The 24,020-nt window shown below is 46.2% G+C and overlaps 1 protein-coding gene across 1 annotated transcript in view; it reads left to right on the top strand.

Annotated features, from left to right (window-relative positions):
* GRIN2A (glutamate ionotropic receptor NMDA type subunit 2A) overlaps nt 1–24,020 on the top strand; it is a 387,714-nt gene that overhangs the window by 119,574 nt on the left and 244,120 nt on the right. The window lies entirely within an intron of this gene.

Below are 24,020 nucleotides of genomic sequence, written 5' to 3'. Positions count from 1 at the left end.
AGAAGACAGAAAGATGTATCAGTTAGGATGATTGTGGCTGCAAGTAATGAAATCCCAACTCAGATATGTTTCATTAATAAGGACATTGTTATCTCATGTAACAAAAATCTTGCGGTATGGCGGCCCTTGGGTTGGTTAAGTTACATTGGGGAGCCATGACTTAAAAAAATTTTTTTTCATCTTCTTCATCCCTTTTGTTGGCTGGCATCCTCGGGGTGTTTATAAGATGTGTGCTACAGTACCAGGTGTCAGATCTAGACATGTCAGCAACCAGAAAAAGAAGAGGGGCCTTCTATTTCATAGCTTCTTAAGAGTGAAAAAACATTTCTTAGAAGCCCTCAAGGTGCCTTTCCCTGTGTCTCATTGGTCAGGACTGGATTACATGCTTACATCTAAACCAACCAATCACTGGCTAAGGCAATGGGGCTACCATGTTGGTTTAGAGCAGTGGTTCTCCATGGGGGCAGTTTTGTCTCCCTCTACCCTAAGGACAATGTCTGGAGATATTTTTTGTTGTCACAACTAGGTGTGTGTGTGGATGTTGCTACTAGTATCTAGCATGCAGGGGCCAGGGATACTGCAAAATATCCTACAATGCACAGGAGAGTCCCCACAGAAAAGAATTATCTGGTTCAAAATATCAGTGGTGCAGAGGTGGAGAAACCCTAGTGTAAGGCAAAAAGGATTTATTCCCGAGCTTCATGGAGGAGAGGTAGACATCTGAACAAAATGGAAGCTCCATCAACATGGAAGATGGAGGGGCATAGAACTTGGAAGGACCACTAAGATGATCTGCTGCAGAAGGACTTTTTGCACATTTTTTGTGACTAATGTCATAGGAGACACGTGCAGTTCTTTTCTGCAAAACATCTCTGGATGCCTCTGCCAGACAGTGCTGTGGCCTGAACGAGCCATTGGTCTGACCCAGTCTGGCATTGCTTATCTCCATCAGGCTTACTGCCAAACCCTGAGGATAGGATGTCACCTCTGGCAGGAGATCAGTCAGGATTAATTGATGGTGAAGCTGTGCCCCACTTTGAACCTCTCTCTTCTGCAGCCTGAGCTGTGCAGACCAGTTTCCAAGAGGCCTGAGATGAAACCTGTGATGCAAAACGATGTGAACTAGCCAGAGACCCCTGGTGAACATAAGGGAAGGAGGAATGTTTTTAACTTGCTTCTTTTGGGTGGAAAGAAATAATTTCCTAGGAGAGGGTATCTATATTATTATTATTATTATTACTATTACTGGTGTCTGTAGTTTTAAAAATGCCCCTTTGTCATATTGAACTCCTGGGATACATTTTCATAGGCCAAACCTTATCAGAAATCCCTGAGTCAGGTCTGCAACCTTGCAATGCAAGGCACCAAGGGAAGCTTTGGCCAGTTGGCAAGGAGCTGTTGCCAACTTGAAGAAGACTATGACATCAACTAATGGTGCCGCAAAAATGTTTTTCAAAAGAGTTATTTTTGTACCATTTTCTGCCAGGTGATTATGTATAGTAAATGTTTAATTCAAGACCAGTTTCTTTGCATTGCTCAATAATTCATTGGTCGTTAATTGGGGAATGGGTAACCCATTTAATGCTTAACTAAACATAACAGTTGTCACACATTTATGTGCAAATATTTAAATGCTTGCCTTGAGGTTAGAGACACAATGGTGAAAAGAACCCATCCCTTGCTCTTGGAATCTCACAGTCCAAAAGAGAAGACAATTTCAAACATACTGTTGCATTGTAGTGGGCTGAGACCTGTGATAACTGTTACAGAAACACAGCAGACACTGGGTATCGTTTGAATCAAAAATGTATTCATCCATTTCATCAAGATTTATTTGGAGAACAGTATAGAGGTGCCTTAAAAAAACTAAAAATAGAATTACCATATGACCCAGCAATCCCACTACCTGGCATATACCGAGAGAAAACCATAATTCAAAAAGACACATGCACCCCAAAGTTCATTGCTATTTACAATAGCCAGGTCATGGAAGCAAGCTAAATGCCCATCAACAGACGAATGGATAAAGAAGATGTGGTACATATATACAATGGAATATTACTCAGCCATAAAAAGGAACGAAATTGGGTCATTTGTAGAGACGTGGATGGACCTAGAGACTGTCATACAGAGTGAAGTAAGTCAGAAAGAGAAAAACAAATATCATATATTAACACATATATGTGGAATCTGGAAAAATGGTACAGATGAACCAGTTTGCAAGGCAGAAATAGGGACACAGATGTAGAGAACAAACGTATGGATACCAAGGGAGGAAAGCGGGGCAAGGGTGGGGGTGGGATGAATTGGGAGATTGGGATTGACATATATACACTAATATGTATAAAATAGATAAGTAATAAGAACCTGCTGTATAGCACAGGGAACTCCATTTCACTGTACAGTAGAAACTAACACAACATTGTAAAACAACTATACCTCAAAAAAAAAAAAAAAGATTTATTGAGCTTCTACTAATACCAACTGTTGGTACTTGGGGAATTGAAAGTATGTGATTTTTTACGTACCTGATTCCCTAAGAGCTTTTCAGGAGCAGATAATCATAAAGCAGTAAGTTTCCTGTTTTATTAAAGGTATATACAGAACACAATGATAGTCTAAAAGCAGAGTGACTTAATTTGGGGGTTTTGAGATTTTGTTAAGAAAGACTTCACAAAGATTGAGCAAAGGCATGAAGGAAAGAAGAGGTATAAAAGCAGGCAGGCAGGTCAAACTTGCCAATGCAGCAAAAAGCCATATCGACATGATTTCAAAAATAATATTGCAGCCCCTTCCTGTTGATCAGACAAGATGAAACTGTATATTAGGCACCCACGTTATGCCTAATACTTTGATACCTAGATTCAGGAGCTGAGCAAGAGAAGAATTTGGCACAGGGATTTGATCTTAAGAAGCAGACAGCTGGGCTGATGGGGGCAGGTTAGGATGCTTGAAACAATTTGAAAACCCTTTAGCATTAAACTGTATGTTTCCGGTTATCAATGCAGTAGGGGTTCAGAGCAGGGAGCCTACACCATGGGCTAGAATGGTTGCAGAAGTGTTCCCAGCTGACATAAGTGAAGGTTGGTGGTGCCTTTGTATTGAGAAATAATACCTTATACAGTGAGAGGTGGAAAATCACATCAGGACCTGTCCAGCCTTGGGAGGCTACAGGGTGGAAGGCGATGCATGGCTCTATGCAAAGCTAAGGAGTTAGCATTTCAGGTTTGGACTTGCTGCTCAGGTAGTCCTGGCTGCCTTCCTGAGTGAATCTTGGGGCGCTATCTCAGCATGACATTTTCGTTGTCAGCGTGGTGTGTTGGAAAGAATGTGGACTTAAGAGTTCAACAGGCATGTACTGAATCCAATCTCTCACTAGCTCTGTGACCTGAGACCAGTTATTCAACTGCTTTGAGCTTCAATTTCCTCATTTTTAAAATAGGGATGAGAATACCCAAATTGTTGGATCCTGGAGAGATTAGAAATCATCTGCAGGAGGTGTCATAGATAGTGCTTAATGTAAAATACAGGTAGCCCATTAAATGTAACTCTTTGAATGAGTTGGGATGTGTTTACCTACAAGTAAGAGAACTTTGACTCAAAGTAGTTTATACAGTGTATAAGTTTATTATCTCACATGACCAGAAACTCTGAAGTAGATCAGGCTTTGGAACTGGTAGATTCAGTGGTTCAGTGTCATCGTCAAGAACACAGCTGCTTACTTTCTCTACCCTACCATCCTTGCTTTTGGCTTCACTCATAGGCTGGTACCAGAATGATTTCTGAGGTTTGGGGCATCACATCCAGCCACAAATGTCTGGTAGCACAAGAGAGACTTTGTCTTCCTCTGGCCCCCTTAGGAGTGAGTAAGTAAGCCTTCCCTAGAACCCACCTCTCCCTTAGCCGCTTCCTCTCACTGTACAGCTTTCCAGGATTGGATGAAATTCCTGAACCATGTACTGATGGAGGGTATTAGTTAACTATTGGTGTATAATAAATTATCTCCAAACTTACCATTTTGAAACAAGCACATTTATTTCACAGATTCGGTGGGTCAGGAATTCAGGAGCAACTTAGTCAGGGGATTCTGGTTTGGGGTCTTTCACAGGTTGCAGTTATATAAAGACTGGACTGAGGCTGGAAGACCTGTGACCAAGATGGCTCAGTCCAGTGGCAGTGGGCAGGAGGCCTCATTTATTCGCTTTGAGAACCTCTCCATGGGTCTACTTGAGTGTCCTCATGTTCATGGCAGCTGGGTCCCTCCAGAGTGAGTGATCCAAGAGAGACAGATGGAAGCCACAGTGCTTTTGTTGATTTCATCTCAGAAACCACCTACTTTCACTTCTGCCGCATTCCATTCATTAGAAATGAATCACTGAGTGCACAGGAGGGGATCAGGCCCCACCTTTTGAAGGGGGAGGAGTGTAAAAAATTTGTGGACATATTTAAAAACTACCAAATGAGTACTGCAACAGAAATTCCGTATTGTCTGAGAACAGTTTTCTCAGGTCAGGGGTAGAATGCATGTTGGGGAACCAACCACAGGTCTGCCATGCTATTACTGTTACTAACATAAACAACCCACTGGAGCGCCCACTGTGTGCATCTCATTGTTCTGGGTGCTGAGGCGCACACAGGGATGAGTTAGACATGGACCCTGGTAATTATGGTACAGAGGGAGTATAAGATGTGCTGGAATGACATTACAATACAGAAGCTAAATGGGCCCCAGGAGAGGGACAGATAAAGTGCCAGAAGGTGGGTGTAGATCACAGGCGGAAATGGTTTACTTCCAGTGAGCACATTCATGGAGAGACTTCATGGAGGAGGTGTGATCTGAACTGAGCTCCACGGAAAAGGTCAGAGTTACACATTCAGCGATGGGGATTGAGATTGGGGAAGAGCATGATCATACCAAAGGTGTCAGCTAGCATTTATTGAGCACCTAATAGGTACCACATGCTGTGTGTGTGTGTGTGTGTGTGTGTGTGTGTGTGTGTGTGTGTGTGTATCTTTTAACCCTTATAACACTCCTGGGAGGCAGGCAATATTATCCCCATTTTCCAGATGAAGAAACAAGCTCAGAGATGTTAAAAGTGATCCCCCAGAGGACCTGTAGGTAGTAAGAGGCCCCACTCAGGTGCTTGCCTAAGGGATAATTGTGTTTCAGAGAACTTGGGGAACAATGTCTTGCCTTAAGAAACTTGGCTATCTTGTTCAAAGTCAGGCTTTTATATGATAATTTAGCTTTAGGGAGTAGGTACAGCAGAGTGAGTAATCTCTTTATAAAAGAATTTGTCATTTTATTGAACCTTTACTGAAGATTCTCCCTAATTGTCAGGCCACACCCCACCCAGTGCTTTGAAAATATGATTCAAAATTTATTAAGATTAACTTTGCATACCTCTCCCCCTGGAATTCCTACTCTGCATTATACCTTTTGTAGGCTGGGTTGTTGGAACAATTAGCTTGTAAAAATTCACTTGTAAAACTGGGATAGTCTCATGAAAGAAGTGAGGTCTTTAAATTTGCTTTTTGTTTATTATAAAAGTGATAAGTTTTATTGAGGTAAAAATTAATTGTTGTTAATTAACACCTGGAACTCCTCCCACTCAGATAAGCACTGTGTAGGGGAAGTGCACATTGGAGGGAGAGGGGAATGAGTCAGCCGTGGTTACTTTGTCAAGATGGTTTGGTGTCAGGTAGAGGCTGGGAAGGGCTTACAGGAAGCACAGAGAAAACTCCCCTCCCCAAACCTGAGACATAAGGGAACTTTACGGCCTGAGATTGCTCCTGCCAAACAGAGTCAGGATGCCTCACCAGGGGCACTGTGGGACCTCCCAGTCTCCCCCCCATCCACAGCTGCATCCTCCCCACAGCTGCATCCTTCCACAGCGCCATCCCACCACAGCTGCATCCCCCCCACAGCTGCATCCTCCCCACAGCTGCATCCCCCCCACAGCTGCATCCCCCCCCACAGCTGCATCTCCCCACAGCTGCATCCTCCCCACAGCTGCATCCCCCCCACAGCTACATCTCCCCCACAGCTACATCTCCCCACAGCTGCATCCCCCCCACAGCTTCATCCCCCCCACAGCTACATCTCCCCACAGCTGCATGCCCCTCACAGCTGCATCTCCCCACAGCTACATCTCCCCACAGCTGCATCTCCCCACGGCTGCATCTCCCCCACAGCTACATCTCCCCACAGCTGCATCCCCCCCACAGCTTCATCCCCCCCACAGCTGCATCTCCCCACAGCTGCATCCTTCCACAGCGCCATCCCACCACAGCTGCATCCCCCCCACAGCTGCATCCTCCCCACAGCTGCATCCCCCCCACAGCTGCATCCCCCCCCACAGCTGCATCTCCCCACAGCTGCATCCTCCCCACAGCTGCATCCCCCCCACAGCTACATCTCCCCCACAGCTACATCTCCCCACAGCTGCATCCCCCCCACAGCTTCATCCCCCCCACAGCTACATCTCCCCACAGCTGCATGCCCCTCACAGCTGCATCTCCCCACAGCTACATCTCCCCACAGCTGCATCTCCCCACGGCTGCATCTCCCCCACAGCTACATCTCCCCACAGCTGCATCCCCCCCACAGCTTCATCCCCCCCACAGCTGCATCTCCCCACAGCTGCATGCCCCCCACAGCTGCATCTCCCCACAGCTACATCTCCCCACAGCTACATCTCCCCACAGCTGCATCCTCCCCACAGCTGCATCTCCCCACAGCTGTATCCCCCCACAGCTGCATCCCTCCCACAGCTGCATCTCCCCACAGCTGCATCCTTCCCACAGCTGCATCCCCCCCACAGCTGCATCCTCCCCACAGCTGCATCTTAGTCTCCAGAATGGCTTTTTGAGGAACAGAGGCAGATGTAAAGAGAATTAGAAGCACAAATGTATGAGTGTGTTGTATGTGTATCTATGTGAGTGTGTGTGCAAGAATGTGTCATGTTTTGCCTGTGATATGTGTGTTTATGCGTCGTGTGTGTGGTGTGAATGTGTGTGTTTGTGTGTGAGTGTGTGTGTATTTGTGAGTCTGTGGGTTTGTGTATACGCTGTAGGTAGGATTGTGTGTTTGTGTGAGGGTTTAAAAGCACCTATTTGTGTGTGTGTTTGTGTGTGGGGGGAGCGCATATGGTTTGCCTATGGTGTATGTGTTTGTGTATGTGTAGTGGGTGTGTGGGTGGTGTGAATGTGTGTGAGTTTGTATGTGTGCTGTGAGTGTGTGGCCTGTGGAGCAAGGGCTTCTTTCTCCTTCAGCCCAGCTCCTTGGCAGCTGAGAGAAGAGACCGATTTCTGTCTGGCGCCGGGTTCTCAGAGCTCTTGGCAGAGACGTTCTCCTCCCGCTGGCCAAGGAGCCAGGAGCTGGGCCCTTGCGCTGACCCCTGGCCCTTCTTCTGGAGGTGCCCCTCCCCTGCCCCTCCAGCCTCTTCCCTCTGCTGCGCTTGGCTTTAGGGGCCCCAGTGCTCTGTAGGTGGCAGCGTTGGTAAGCCTGGCTCCCATCCTTGCTTCTGGGACGATTAGCTTTAGCAAACGTCTTTAAGACTTAAGCTTTCTTGCCTTAAAAAAAAAAAAAGTCTATCTTTTAAGGTTTAAAAAAGAAAAAAAATAGAAACCTAGAGAGCGTGGTTTTAAGAAAACAACATCTGAGACCCCGGGGATGGAGAGTGGATTTGGTGCCAGGCTGGAGCGTGAGTCATATATGCTCCTTCTATGTTTGTACATTCTTATTCATATTCACCTTTGAGTGGTGAGTGTGAGAACAGCTGAGAAAACATGCTGGATTCAGGGAAACCTCTTTAAGTCCCGGCCCCAGCGGGCAGGACCACCCTCTTCCTGTCTCTTTTCCACTCACTTGCTTTTTCATTTACTTGATCCACAAACAGAATGGGAGCCCCCCTCCCAGGCAGGCCCTGTGCTAGCACCAGAGGCACATAATAGAAGCAGACGTGGTCCAGGCTGATTTGGGGGAGACCCAAAGTAAACGCACAGTGAATTTGCACTGTGAGCGATGTGGTAAAACATGGACATTGCACCATGGAACCTGGAGGAGGGGCCAGAGAGCCTCCTGGAGGCTCTGCCCTGAGTTTTAAAGGACCAGTTGGAATTATCTAGGCCAGGGGACATTTGGCAATGTCTAGGGACATTTTTGGTTATCAAAACTGGAGGTGGGGAGGAATTTCTACTAACACCTAGTGGGTAGAGGCCGGGGAGGCTGCCCACCACCCTGCAGGGCACAGACAGCCCTGCGCAAGGCAGGACTATCCCAACCCCGAATGATAGCGGTGCCCTGGTCCAGGCAGAGCAGGAGGGAGAGGCATTCCAGGGAGTGTGGTGGGGACTGAGAAAAGCTGCAGGATGCTGGGCTTGCCTGGGAGGACGGCTAGGTGGCGGTGAACTAAGAAGTGGGAATCGAGACATTGTCATGTGCAGAATAATGAAGACCCTTGAATGCCCTGCTGAGGAGTTTGGACAAGGGGGAGCATTAAAGCGTTTTAAGCGGGGGAGTGCCATGGTCAGATGAGCTTTTTAGAAAGACCAGGCTGCAGACTGAGAGGCAGGTGAGATGGTGCGGGGCAGGTGAGATGGAGCGGGGCAGGGCTGGGCCTGTGGGGAGGCAGGGAGTGGAGGCTGTTAATGCAGCCAGTGGAGAGGCCATCACTGTGTTTCCATAGAAGGGCTTCAAATCCGTTTAGTTAACTCAGTGCGGTGGAATGTGGTTATATAACAGGGTTGTTTTTATATTTCATGAAGAAAGCTATGGGAAGAAAAGCCTTGGTGAGATGTGTGTCCAGCGTTTCTCATGGCTACCAGTGCCTTTTCATTTAAATTACCTGCCAGGTCAGCGCATTGCATAATGACATGAGCCATTCACTTTTGCTCACCAGAGCAGAATTCTCCAGCAGCCCAAATTCTGATGCTTGGATTGGTGACGAGGGACATCTATGAGATGATGTGTCATCAAGGCAAGTGAGTTGTTTTTCTCCACAGTATGCATCCTCCAGGGATCAGAGGTTACCTGACAGGGTGTCAAGAGTTGCACTGTGTCCCCCTCCCAAATATATGTAGAAGTCCTTAACCCCCAGGATCTCAGAATGTGACCTCATATGGAGATAGCGTCTTTACAGAGGTGATCAAGTTAAAATAGAGTCATCAGGATGGACCCTAATCCAAAATGAATGGTGTCCTTATAAAAAGGGGAAACTTGGACACAGAGTCAGACACATACACAGAGAAGATGATGTGGAGACACATATAATTTTTTAAATATAGTAAGTACTAATGTTTTTATTATGGCATAAATGGGAGAGTGCTATCTGCAAGCCAAGGGACACCTGAGGCTACCAGAAGCTGGGAAAGAGGTATGGAAGAGATTTTTCCTCATAGCTCTCAGAAGGACCCAACCCTGCCAACACTGTGATTTTGGACTTTTCACCTCCAGAGCTATGAGAGAATAAAATTCTTTTGTTTAAACCACTCAGTTTGTGGTTCTTTGCCACATCAGTCCTAGGAACTGTTTACAATCAGAGTAAGCAGAGTGATTAAAAAGGAGGAGGGCCTCCTGTATTTCAGAGAGACTCTTGATCTCAGTAACACAAGGGAGGGGTTATTAGTGGGGAACCTAACAACCATTCAGTCACCACTTTCACCTGAAGCAGGAGGCAGAAAGGAAATTAAATTCCACAGAAATCTGTGGATTGCCTAATGCAGTCGTCCTCAAAGTGTGGTCCCCAGACCAGCAGCATCAGCATCACCTGGCAGGTGGCACTGAGGGACACTCAAATCTGAGAGTCACTGGCTTAGGTGTGGCAGACCCTGGAGAAGGCAGGGGGTGCTTCATGGGGGAGGCAACACCTGAGATGTGCCTTGAAGGATGGGTAGGGCTTCGGGAGGAGCCGGGGAAGGACATTTCGGATGGAGCAGAGGCAGGGAGGTGTGGAAGCATGAGGCTTATTTAGGGGAAATGGAGCAATCTGGTTTGCCCAAGGGGTAGAGTACGTATACGAAGAGGAGTGTGAGGAAAAGTAAGTACAGACACACAGTGGGAAGTGAGGAGGAAGCCAAAGATGTTATGTTGTATGGGATATGAAAGCCAGGATGAGTTGATGCCTAGTGCGGAGACCTGGCAGGAGTTTCAGGACAGTTACTAGGATGCTGCATCCATGTGTGATTTGTATGCGTGACACTCAAATTGGCTGAACCTTGTTAGGATGTTCCCAGCCAGCAAATCACTGAATACTCGACCAGTATTTCTCAAAGTGTGGGCTGCACACTGGTGCTTCTTGAGATGAATGGAGGGGTCACACCAACACCAGGTTAAATGGACTGAATCACAGACCCCCTTTTTAGTTATCTTCCAGTTTTCCAGGTTATGTCAAGGGGAGAGTCTTAGCCGGAGGTATCATTTCTCCAGCACCAGCTTTTCTCCCTTCTTAACAAAATCTCTAAGTAAGTGTCTGGCTAAAGGTTTTCTTCAGGCTCCTGTTCCTGCTAGAATTCACCAGCATTATTTTGTAATTCATTGTATTTATTTTTGTAGCTGCCTTTATGTCATGATGAATGACACTGGTTTTACGTTTATGGTGCTACAAATAAAGTTATATTTCAAAATAAATTAAGTGAAAACTAACTCAATTTTTAAAATATTAAGTTACTAATAACATAGGTGGCTCGCAGATAAGGCAAAAATCACAAAGATGGTTTTGGAATGATGGAAGCCGGGAAAACACCAGTGTAGAATATGAAAAGAAAAGTGTAAGTGTTAAAGAAGGACATGGTTGTATGTAAGGAGGGTAAGGTCAAATTATAGGGGTTTTAGGGTTAGGATAAGTTTATTCTTCATGCAGAACCACTGAAGATTTTTTTAGAATGAATGTGATGTGATATCAGCAGTACATATGTGCGTCAATGTGTACATTTGTGTGTGTCTCTCTCTACACATATATGTGTGAATGTGTCTCTCTCTGTGTCTATACATCTGTATATCTCTCTATATTTACATGTTTACATATGTGTCTATGTAAGTCTCTTATATACATATACATGCATATATACATACATGTTCATGTCTATATGCACGTCTGTATGTGTAACTATATGTGTGTAAGTATATGCATATATATATGTGCCTATATATGTATATAAAATTTATGTGTGTATGCATATGTTGGGGATACCTCGAACTTGGGGCTCTTTAAGAATGCCAAGGGCCAACAAATCTCCTGAACAGATATTTCAGTTTTCTCTCACCTGGGGCTGTTAAAAGACAAGTGACTCCTTTATCTCTTGACCTTGCCCATTAGCCAGCAAGTCATGCTTCTTCTCCCCAGAGCCTGGTTCCGTCATCTCTGAGCCAGTTTTGACCCAAGTTGCTGAGCTCCCCTGATCACCAACCCAGCCTGAAGGCAGAGAATGATGGGCCGTTGCCTCTGGGAGCAGTATGACTTGGTCAGATAGCATGTAGAACTGTGTGCCCTTTACTCCACTGATCTCGGCTCTCATGGCAGCCTGGCTTCGGGAAGCCATCCACCTATGCCGAGGTTCTGGCCCATCCTGCAAGCGCTTCCGGCCAGTGTTGGTTGTTGTGCCTGGGGCAAGAGGAAAAAATAAAAAAGGGGCAGAAAGTGGACCCATCTGCCTCTGTCTCCTCTCTGCTCAGTGACCCAGCAAGGTGGGAGGAGGAAGATGCCTCCCGTCGGCCTTCCTCATGGTTGGCCGCTGGGCTGGACAGGGCTGCAGGATGTGCCTGTCTTGGGGGGCAGTGAACAGGTGTGGACTCAGCGCACAGAAGGCTGCGTCAGGAGGAATGGGGGGTGGGGGGGGACGGAGCTCTGGGGAGGACTGACGGTGGTATCCCCTTAATGCTGGTGGCACATGCCTTCATATGGCCTGTCTCCCCTCCTGGACTGCACATGATGTCTTGTTTACATTTGAATACCTAGCACCTGGCTTAACAAAAGCAGAGCTTTCATTTCTGAGCATTTTACATATGGAGTAGATATGACCATCCCCATTCATGGATTTGAAAACTGTAGCTTGGAGGGGTTAGGAGACTTGCCCAAAGGCATGAAACCTGTCAGGGGCAGATCACGGTCCTGGTTTAAAGGCCTCTCCAACCCTCTACTCTCAGTTTTATCCTACCATATCTCCCTATTTATTTTCGTCATTGAATGTGTAGCGCAATTGCCAATTTTCTTACGTGTTTAGTGTCTTAGTGTCTGGCTATCCCCCCAGGCTCTGAGTGCCCCTGTCTCTTGGGTTCACCTTGTATCCCGAGTGCATGAGCGGCCCCATCACAGAGCCAGGGCTCCACAATATTTGTTAGCAGAATGAATGAATGAGTGAATGAATGAATGAGTAAGTGAATGATTTGAACCCAGGCCTGTCTGACTAAAGCTTTACTCTGCTCTCTGCAGAGTTCCATGTGGTAGAATCTTGGTAAATGCTGATGGAATTGACTTACAACCCAAAGTTGGCATGTCAGGTGAGGGCACCAGGTATATGCACCTGAGAAGGTCACCAGAACTCATCCATTACTGGTATAAACATATGCCCAGGAGTGCAGGGAAAACTGCACCCATAGGTGCAGCCCAGCTGGGGCTTCGTGTGTCCTGGGAGCCTGGTGTGCTGGAGGGCATGACGTGATGATGGGTTCAAGGGACTCCTCACTGGGCAGGGACACTGGATATTGGTCTCTTTCATGCAGGTGGAGGCCTGATGTTCAGAGTTTCAGCTGGGAGTCAGCAGAACATGTGACGAAATCTTTCTAGGCCTCAGTTTCCTCATTTGTCATTTGTGTGTGACTTTACCGCTGCTGCAGGATGGTTCAGAGCATGGACTGGAGTTAGAATGCCTGGGTTCACACTCGGAGTTCACCACTTTCTAGTTGTGTGTCTACTGGGAAGTCCTCTTTCTCCTCCATGCCTCAGTTTCCCCATCTGTACAATGGGGAGACTGATAGGTTGCCAGGGATGAATGTGTTAATTTATATAAAGTACTTAAAATACACAGTAAATGCCCAACTTGCTGGTTTGATGAGACGATCCTGTGAGATATTGACTTTTTTTTTGAATTTTAGAATTTTATTTTATTTATTTTTTTATACAGCAGGTTCTTATTAGTTATCCATTTTATACATATTAGTGTACATATGTCAATCCCAATCTCCCAAGATACTGACTTTTAATAGTGCAAAAGGCTACTAAAGAAACTCAGCAGACATGGTATCTGGATTAAAATGTCTGTGGAAGTTTTCGAATTCAATGGATCAGATGAGAGACCTAGGGGTGGGCAGGCCCGAGTACTTAAACAACCACTTAATTTGTACAGATTGTGCGCATTTCTATTTACGAAGCATCATCATAATTTATCTCATGGAGGCCTTCCATCCCTATGGTGTAGCTGTCATTGCCCGAGGCTCAGAAAGCTTTAAGTAGCTTATTTGAAAGTCATGTTCATTTAGTTATTTGTTCACGTATTTCTTGAAAACCTTCTGTGTGCTAGGCTCTGAGAGTAAAAATAAGAGTAAAAACTATGCTTTCTCTGCTCACCTGGAGCGTATAGTCTAGAGGGGGAGGGGCAGATATGAAAAAAGTGTCACCCCCATAAATATCCAATACCCTGTATTCAGTACTGTAAAAGCACGAGGACTATGAGAGCAGATGCTGGGGGTTTGACCCACTCAGGGAGGCCAGAGAGATTGCCTGAGGATGTGGACTGAAACTTTGATATGAAGACTCGAGAGGGTGACTGGGAGAGAGAAGAGTGTTCCAGAAGGTGGGAACAGCCTGGGCAAAGGCTCTGTGGCAGGAGGGACTGGAGCAAATGAAGGTCTGAGCAAATGCTGGAGATTCTGGAGGTTGGAGGGTGAGGATGAAGGTGGCAGGTGTGAGAGCGTACAGGGACTTGCAGACCATGTTGGGGAGTTGCATCATTATCTTAAGATCAGAGAGAAAGCAATGAAGATTTCCAAACTGTGGTGGGAGGCAGTGGTGAGCATCTGATTTACCTTCCAGAAGCCTCTTCTGACGGCCACATGGAAGACTGACTGGAGGGGGGCAGAGTGTGTGCAGTAAGTTACAGCTGCTGGGTGGCATTCATCATTCAGCCTGAGATAGTTGGTGCCCTATTGGAGGAAGACAGACGGCAGAGACAATCAGATGCATAGAGACTGTGTCGCGGAACAGTGTGGGCTGAGAAGAAGCACTGAAAGCAGGTGTCTCAGTCCGTTCAGGCTGCTCTAACAAATGGACTGGGCGGCCTGAACAACAAACATGTATTTCTTACAGCTCTGGAGGCAGGAAGTCCACGATCAGAGTGTCAGCAGATTCAGTTCCTGGAGGACCCTCTTCTTGGCTTGCAGATGCCTGTTTTCTTGCTGTGTCCTCACATGGGGGGGAAGAGCAAGAGAGAGAGAGCAGGAGAAAGCTCTCTAATGTCTTTTAATGTATACTTTTTTTTTTTTAAATTTTATTTATTTATTTATGGCTGTGTTGGGTCTTCGTTTCTGTGCGAGGGCTTTCTCTAGTTGCGGCAAGTGGGGGCCACTCTTCATCGCGGTGCGGGGGCCTCGCACTATCGCGGCCTCTCTTGTTGCGGAGCACAGACTCCAGACGCGCAGGCTCAGTAATTGTGGCTCACGGGCCTAGTTGCTCCGTGGCATGTGGGATCTTCCCAGACCAGGGCTTGAACCCGTATCCCCTGCATTGGCAGGCAGATTCTCAACCACTGCGCCACCAGGGAAGCCCCTCTAATGTCTTTTTATAAGGGCACTAATCTCATTAATGAGGGCTCTACCCTCATGACCTAATTACCTCCCAAATGCCCTGCCTCTTAATATCATCACATTGGGGGTTGGGACTTTAACATATGACTGTCCCCCAGGACATGCAGTCTATAGCATCAGGGCAAAGAATAGAAAGTAATGGCTGCCGTTTAGATAGGAAAGACCTCTTGAAGTGAGGGTGGCAGCCATGTGAATGTCTAGGGGAAGAGCAGTCAGGTGGAGGACACAGCAAGTTCAAAGGCCCTGAGGTGGGAACAGACTGTGTCTTTGAAGAACAGCAGAGAAGCCAGTGGGCTGGAGAGAAGGAATAGAGGATATATTCAGCGAAGTAGCGGAAGCAGCTCATGTGGGGTCTTGAAGGCCACGTTGAGATTTCAGATTTTATTCAGGGAGTGACGAAAGGCCATTGGAAGCTGGAGAGCTGGGAAATGATGTGAACTGAGTGGCAGAAGAAATCTTTTCCTCTAATCCCAGGGACCTAAACCACCTTCCCAAGTTCAGATGTCTCCCTGGCCTCATGAATGTTAGCATATTTTTATGTCAGCAGCCACTGTTGTAGAGCCACCCCCCTCCCCAAACAGTGCATGAGACATAAAACCAAAGAGGCTTTACTTAAAAAAAATTTTTGGAGACAAATTATAAACTTGTTTATTGTCTTTCCTACTAGAATGTAGGTACCTTGTTGGCATCGACTGTGTTTTGCTCACTGCTAACTCCCTTGAGGCTTAAACAGTATCTGAGATTGTAGATGTCAATAACTGCTTGCTGAGTTAATAGATGATCACCCTGCACTGAAGTTTCTAAGTAATGTCTCTCGGCCTGAGAGCAGAGAATCAGTGAAGAAAGAGGAGGGGGAAGGCTAGAAAGAAGAGAAAGATGGGAGAGGCCCTTCTGTAATTCACCAGTATAAAAGGCCAAAAGGAAAAATGTCTGATGCTTAAGACAGAATGCAAGTAGAAAGTATCCATGACGAAAACCTTTCCGTCTGAAAATGCCAGGTCCTGTGCAGGACCTTCCCAGTATGTGGATTTCCAGGTGCCAGCTCAATTACCCACGGTAGGAGAAAGTGCAGGCAGGAGACCACAACTAATACCCTCCGGGTTTCACCCCCCGACCCCCACCCCGTCCCCATGGCAATGGCGAGGCCTGAGCACATCGCTGTGGAGAGCTGTGGCCACACCACTTCAGTGCCTCCCAAAAAGGCAGCATCTCAGTTGTAAAGATGCTGCTCATGCAGTCACATCACTGTCTGGAGCAGAGGAGGGGGAAGGAAACCCAGAACGTGTCTATTACACTTTCTGCCAGAACTGACAGTAATATTGAGCGACAAGAGAAATGCCATTGTATAATATTTAATGGTTAAAAAAATTCACCCAAGAACGTGAAAATGACTTGGAAAGTGTCTGAAATGGTGGTTTCCTCTTGTCCGGCATAGCACCTTGCCCACGATCCGTTTCCACAACCAACAGTAAACTCCTAGAACTCAGCAGCCTCTGTGGAATTTCTACTTTGACTGGCTGCATTATGCAAACAATGAAAAAAACCATTGCATGAATAAGGCAGGGAACCTTTTAATCACAGATGTGGTGAGACATATGCTTCATCCCCAAAATAAATGTTGGGGCATTAACTTTTAAGTGTTGCATTGGGTTTTTCTATTTAATGTTTTATTCAGCATTTCTGTCCTCTTTTTAAAATGCTGTTTTTCATTTGAATCCACATGACTGCAGCCTTTGGGAAGATGTGTGATTAGGCTAGGAAATGTCCTCCTCAGGACTCCCCCTTCTGATTTTACACAGGCAGTAAAGCCTGTGGCCTGGATCCATGGCCCGCTCGGGCTTTGGGAAGGGCAGATGGGGTTGGGACCGGGCGATCCCTTCCTGTGTGTATGGTCATGGATGATCGGGGGACCAATGAGGACTGTTTATCATCGTTCCACTCTTCTCCCCCATGTTACTTGATTAACATTAGCTACAATGACAGATACTCAGCCATCCCCAATTTCAAAGGGTTTACCAGACTACAGCCCAGGGCCAAGTCTGTCTGTCTGTTTTATTTGTAAATAAAATTTTGTTGGAACACAGCTACATTTGTTTGTTTACAGATTGCCTAAGGAAGCTTTCATGCTACAAGGGCAGAGCTGGGTCATTGTGACAGAGACTATATGAACCGAACCGTAAAGCTGAACATATTTGCTGTCTAGCCCTTTATACAAAAAGTTGGTTGACCTCTGACTTAGCAGTAAAGCTTATTTCTCACTCATCCAATGGTCCAATGCAGATCAGCAAGCAGTTTTCACTGTGGGGCAGTGAAAGACCCAGTCCCTACCATCTGGGGCTCTGCCATCCTCTAGACTGTTCTACCGCCAGCCAGTGGAGGCAGAGGCGGGAAGGAGAGGAGAAGACTTCTCACCTCCTAAAAATGTTGGCTCACATCCTATTGGTTAGAACTAGTCACATGGCCACGCCCAGCAAGGGGTGCTGGGAAATGTAGTCCCTGTCTGGGCAGCTGCCTCCCAGTGATAGCACCACACTATTTTTGTAAAGGGGAGCACACGTTTATTTTGGACAGATAGCTGTCATCTCTTTTCCTTCTATGCTGGATGCCTAGCTTTGGATCATCACTCTGACACTTGTTTACTGTGAAACTTTGGGGAATTTAATGAAACATCCTGCCTCAATTTTCTCGTCTCTGAGGTGGGTATGACACTAGTGCCTGCCTCATAAAGTTGTTGCGAGGAGTGAGTGGTACTACATGCTGTAGTCCATAGCACAGGTGTGGCGTGGGGCATACAGAGGACAAATGCCAGTCGCCAGCTATGACGATGGCTTTCCAGTGACTCCACAGACAACCAGAAAATCAGCAAGATCCTTTAGTAATAGTTCCCAACCACCTGCGCTTCTCTGGGGGAAGCTGAGTGGATGTGAAAGGGGATGCCTCCTGGAGAGATTTGTCCAGGCCAAGGCCGTGGGGACAGACAGAGGGTGGAAAAGGTCCTCTGTTCAAGGCACAATGCCTGGGAAGAGGGAGGAGAGAACAAGCAGACAGAGTGCTTTGTTCATGGGTGCAGCAGCATCTCTGGTTCTGTTCTTTACTAAGAGACGGCATCCCTTGCTTGTGACTCGTGGTGGCGAGTGTCTGAATGGGAAGGCACAGAGGCACTGGGCCAGCCCCCACTGGAAATTTAGCACTTCCAGTAACACACCACAAGGACCCCTCCTGTCTCATGAGGTACCCCTTTCACCACGGAAGCCAAAATAGTCTACTGATGCTCAGAGCAGCTCTGGTTGGTGGTAAGGGCAGGATTTATTGTTCCATTTTAGAGGTGGCAAGGTGGAATTACTGAGGGACAGGCCAACCTCGCACAGCTAATCAATGCAGACCCAGGACTGGAAGCCATGCTCCTACCCTGCTCTTGTGATTATGGAGGTTGTTTCCGAGACAAGGCAAGATAGAACATTCCTTGGAGAGGAAATTCATTATATTCTAACATTGATATTCTAACACTGGTGTTCTTGCCGGCTGAACTGCTAAACTTTGCTGAGAAATCTTGGACAAGTCTCTTCTCTCTGGGTCTCAGTTTTCTTATCTGTAATATGGACAGCTTCTTTTTTTGTTTTTTTAATTAATTAATTTATTTATATTTATTTTTGGCTGTGTTGGGTCTTCGTTTCTGTGCGAGGGCTTTCTCCAGTTGCGGCGAGCGGGGGCCACTCTTCATCGCGGTGCGCGGGCCTCTCACTATCGCGGCCTCTCCCGTTGCAGAGCACAGGCTCCAGACGCGCAGGCTCAGTATTTGTGGCTCACGGGCCTAGTCGCTCCGCGGCATGTGGGATCTTCCCAGACCAGGGCTCGAACCCTTGTCCCCTGCATTGGCAGGCAGATTCTTAACCACTGCGCCACCAGGGAAGCCCCTGGACAACTTCTTTTTAATATCCCTTATACCTTCATGCATGTGCCAGGGGTTGGGGGCAGATATGAGCAACTCATTCTTTCATGTAACAAATACTATTTGAGAGACTTCTATAGGCTGTGAATGCTGTGAATACAGCAGTCAACAAAACAGGCAAAACCTTCTGTCTTCTTTGTGGCTACGATCTAGTGTGTGAAGCGGAGAGACAAAGTATTGATATGTAATATGTCAGCTGGTGATAAGCCCTAGGAAAAAACAGAGCAGAGAAGGGCAAAATAGAGGGTTAGGGTAGTGGTGCAATGGGGCTTCAATTTTAAATAGAGTCATAAGAGGGTTTCACTGAGAAGGAGTCATTTGAGAACAGACCAGTCACATAGGAGAGGGTCTGATCCCCTCCAGGAACCTGAGGAAGAGCATCGTAAGTGAGGGAACAGCATGTGCAAAGGTCTGGAGATTCCTGCAGCTGATATGGAGAACCTGAAATGACCTGCTTTCACGTCACAGTTCTGCAATTTTTTTGGTGGGAGGAGGGAAGAGAGAGAAGAACAGATGTGGTTATTTTTCAACATGTCTCTAATTGAGTGGAGTTGGTGGTTTTTCCTGGGATCATTGTTAAGAGCTGTCATGGCCCATGTCTGCTGGGGGTGCTCTGCTTTCTGTGTTCGCTGCAGTCCCTCCTGGCGTGCCCGTGTGCTGAGTGGAGCATCACCAGTGTCTTCGGTTGACAGAAAGGGAGAGTCGGAGACTGGTCGTAGTGCTCTTCTTGGATCGGGGGACAAAGTGATCTGAAGATAGAATTTAGGAAGGTTTTGTTGTTTTTTTTTGCCCCAAACCGCCTGGAAAAATCCTTCTGGCTGTGCTGGGTACATTGCACAGATCACATTCAAATGCAGAGAAAAAAGATAGAATCCACCCAAATAACAATAATAAATAATAGCAATAGCTTCCTGTACATGGTAGACAGTGCATCAAGAGTTTTATTTTATTTTTTCACATGTTGTTACTTCTGCCATGCTGGTGAGGTTCAGGAAGGTGAAGCGACTTGCCCCAAATCATTCAAGTAGTGAGAACCTAAGTCTGGATTTGAACCCTGCCCTCAATCACCAAGCAGTCCTTTGTCCTAGTGGCTGCCATTGGGTGGGGGATTCTGGAAGTCTTCTTTGCATCCTTCTGCCTTTGTGTATTTTTTCTGGGGTGGGTGTACAGAGCTTCTATAACCAGGAAGAAGGTTGGACTGAGAACAGTGATGATGTGGAACCAGACAGGGTTGTGTGAGGCGGAGAGGCTGCTGAGGGTTGACTCCAGGACTCTGGCAGCCAAGCTTGCTTTGCCGGACTTGCTTAAGCCACTTGCCTCCCTTTTTCCTTTGGAGGAAACTTCCACTGCCTTGGATATATAACATCATTGCAACTCTGTCCAAAGCCCTAGTCTGGAAGCCTCCAGGGTTTGCAGCAAGATTTCTCTGAAGCAAGGCTGTATCTCCGCCTGTGAGCCTGTGCATTCCTTAGCCTGCCTCTCACTGCAGGGTGACATGCTGGGGGGATGGCTCTTGTCAGTACTCTTGGGTGGACCTTTCCCAAGAGGCTTGTGTGTTTATTTTCACCCTTGGCGCAAATTGTTTTCCTGGAGTCAAATAAGAAGGCACGCTGACCTCCTTGCTTTAACACATTCCAGGAGTCCTGCTGCTTCCCCAGTCTGGCAGGTTTGAGACATAACACCTTTTGTTAAACCCTAGAGCCATGAGTTTCCTACAGACATGAAAGTTTTATGATTCAGCTGTACCTTTCCTTCTTAGCCCCTCTAATTCTCTGCATATCTCTCAATTTCCTCCTCCACTCTCTCTCCCTAGTCTCCTCCCTTATCTCCATAACCTCCCATTTCTCTTTCTACCCCTCTCCCCTCCTCATTCCCTCTCCTCTTCCTCCTCTCAGTTCCTCCCCCCCAGCCATATCTCTTGGCTTCCCCAGCCTCTCTCCACTTCAACTGTCATCTCCTGAAACTCATAGCTCATTCACTCTTGGATTATTTTGTGGGAGACTGTGTTTGAATTAAAAGCTCATTTCATTTCTTCAGAAAATGAGCAACCAACCAACCAAATAGCTCTTCTGTGTCTACAGGTGGTCTCTCATGCCACTCAGTGACACCTACTTGACATAAAGTCATCGCTAAGCAGGGGGAGCTACTGTGCCTGCCTTCAGTGAGTGAGGAGTGGGGGTAATGCTTGAGCGAGGGTCTTGCCACTGTTGTTTACTGTCCTCATCTTGATACCACTCTAACTCTGTGGCTTGAATGGGATTGCAAAGTGAGAGTCTGAACACCGCAGCATATTATGTGATTTCCAACAGGAAATAGGAGGCAGAGAAGAGGCAGTGAGGACATAGGCTATCTGAGTCTGAAGCACATCTTTGCTTTGAACTGTGTATGGCATCAGCAAAGTCTTCACAAGAGTCTATAATGAGTGACAAGTCCAAATGAATGGACAGGTATCTGATGGGAATCTGATGGGCTTAGTGTGAGCCCTTGTCTCTCTTGGGGAGAAGCTGGATGTCGTGGTGGTTGAGAGCAGGCCCTTGGGTTCGAATTATGGCTCTGATGACCTGCCATATGACCTTGGGTAAGTCATTTAACTTCTCTGAGCCCCAAGCTGCTCTTCTGAGCAATGAGCACCATGACAGCTTCACACGAGTGGATTAAATGGCGTAGTGTGCAAAGTGCCTGGCATAAGGCCCGTGCTTAATAAATATGTCATCACTGTTTTCACTGTTTTGGGATCTCATTTGCTTTGTATGTAAAATTACAACAGTGCTCACTCCCAGGGCCGTTGGGGGATTAACTGAGATGCCATATGTTGATGACCTCTTTGGAAGGCCTTTGGAAATGAGTGGATCTGTTGCCACTTGTATTATTTCTGTCTGCAGGTTTAACTAGCAAGACAAGAATGCCCATTTATATCAACATACACTGAAAACTTTCATCTCATGAGAGGTCATTGAACCAGGGCAGGAGGACGTACCAGAAGGCTCTTTTTGGACCTTTAATTCCACCATACCTATTTCTTTTATCAATAGTTATTGAGGACTTCTCAATTCTCACCATCAGTGGTAATAGTAGCAAATGGGCTCATGTTGGTGTTCCGATCCTGGTATGCCCCCTTACTGGTTTTAAGATCTGTGCCAGATTTCTAAGTAAATCTCAGCCTTAGTTTCTCATCTATAAAGTTGTAATCATAATACTGACTTTGAAGAGTCATTATGAAAACCATACTTATATGGACCCAGATAAACACAGACACAAGTGCCATAGAAAATTGCCAGTAGACCATGTGACATCTGTCCAATATATTCTGCTTGGCTTCTCGTGGTGTTTATGGAGCCAATGCCTTAGTTGGCTGAATTACTCCTGATTTGGAAATACCTCATTCTGTAGCTTTGGAATGCAACTGGAATACCAGGAGCATCTGGCAATCATCATTTTGTTTGTTTACAGTGTGGTATAAGGTTAGCTTGGGAGAACTCAGTTGGAATCTACCATCTCAGTGTCTGGTGGTTGTTCTTTCTGCAGCAGATTGCTGAGGTGAGAATCCTGGCTTCTCCTCTTAGCAACTGCTGGGATTTTGGGCCAACTTTTTGGACCTCATTTTCCTCTTCTCTAAAATGGGGATAATAATAGATCTTACCTTATAGGATCATCCAGAAGGGCTTCTAGGAGGGCAGAGCCTGACATACAATGGGTGCTCAATAAATGTTGACCATTGTTTTAATGAGTGCACTCACTTGCCTTTTGTTGTACCTCTCCCTCAAGATTAAGCTCAGTGAGGGCTATCTCCAGCACCTAGGACAGTGCCTGAAATATAGTAGGTGCTCAATAAATATGTGTTGAATGGATCCATGCTTGGTCAGTCTGTTCATGTAATCCGTCTTTCAATGCCTACATACCTTAGAGCTGGGAAGGCACAGGTTTCTTAGAGGACCCGACTCTAGTCTCCCTTCCCCCACCCACTTAGTGACTGGTCCCCATAGGCTGTGGGTATGCTTCTGTGAGGATTCTGGCAGCCACCTGCCCCTTGGTGGACTTCTTCCAGAGACTAGGCTGTTGAATCACAGCCAATTAGGACTGATTAGATGTTAATGAGTCTGAAGCTGCTTGGTAAGCTGTTCAGCACATACTCAGAGGTAAGAGGGAGAAGCTCATGGGACGTAGTGGCATCATGCACAGGCTACAGAAGTGCAGGGGCCTGACCGAGACCCACCGTAGCTCAGTGATGTGTCTGGACTCTGCAGCTGTGGTCCTCTGTGCTGGGGCTGATACAGGTATGATTCCTGCTATACCTGGCATGAGAGTAGCAAGGATAATAGTGATGATGATTATGAGAGGAAAATAATGCTATTTACTGAACATTTAATAGAGGTCAAGCACTATGCATGGTGCTTTATATGTACTTAATTTTATTTCATCCTTAAAACATCGTGGGTTACACTGTAATTATTTACCCTCATTTTGCAACTGAGTATTGGAATACTTAATTAATTGGCCTTATATCAAATAGCTAGTAAGCACATTTGATCTCTTGGCTCCAGAGTCCATGTTCTCCTTGGCTATTCAGAAACTCAGTATGGAAAACTCTAATCTTACATTATTGAGCAGCTACTCTGTGCCTACACATTAAACTCCTACTTTGTACTGAAATCATAATATGCAGACCTTGAATTTTATATTTATTGGTCACCTACACCGTGAAAGGTGTTTTCTGCATAATTGATTTCTGGACTTCCTGGAAAAATAATGCAGGGCAGGTATGAGGATTCCCATTTTCTGGATGAGGAAACTGAGCCCAGAGAGCTTCAGTGAGCATGGAAGTGCATGCAGTGAATGAAGGCTAGAGCCTGGGTTTCAGTGGAGGGCCACCTGACTTCAAGGTTGGTCCTGCTTCACTACACCAGTGCTTCTAAAACAACAGCAGTGGTGGGATCCACTTTAAAAAACCTAATCCTTTATTGTCAGGTACTTTTGTAAAATACAATAAAAATATTTATTAGAAAAAATGATCTTATAATACTTGGACATTGCAGCAATGCCAGATTGCTATAAACATGTCTAGACAGTTAACTCTCAATTTCTGTTCCTCTTGTCATGGACCCATAATAACAGGTCCATGGACCACACTCTGAGTAGCTAACACTCCCTGAGACACACACACTGCTTCTCCACTACATCCTCTTTCTCTTGCCCTGCGGTTGCCACCCCTACACACACATCGCATCCCCAGAAAGTTCTCTGAATTAATTGTTCTGAGGTGGGCCCTATGCA

Source organism: Balaenoptera borealis (assembly GCF_965194805.1).
Source record: "Balaenoptera borealis genome assembly, chromosome: 16".
Classification (NCBI taxonomy): domain Eukaryota; kingdom Metazoa; phylum Chordata; class Mammalia; order Artiodactyla; family Balaenopteridae; genus Balaenoptera; species Balaenoptera borealis.
Note: the sequence above shows the minus strand (reverse complement) of the source record. Positions and strands in the feature narration are given on the sequence as shown.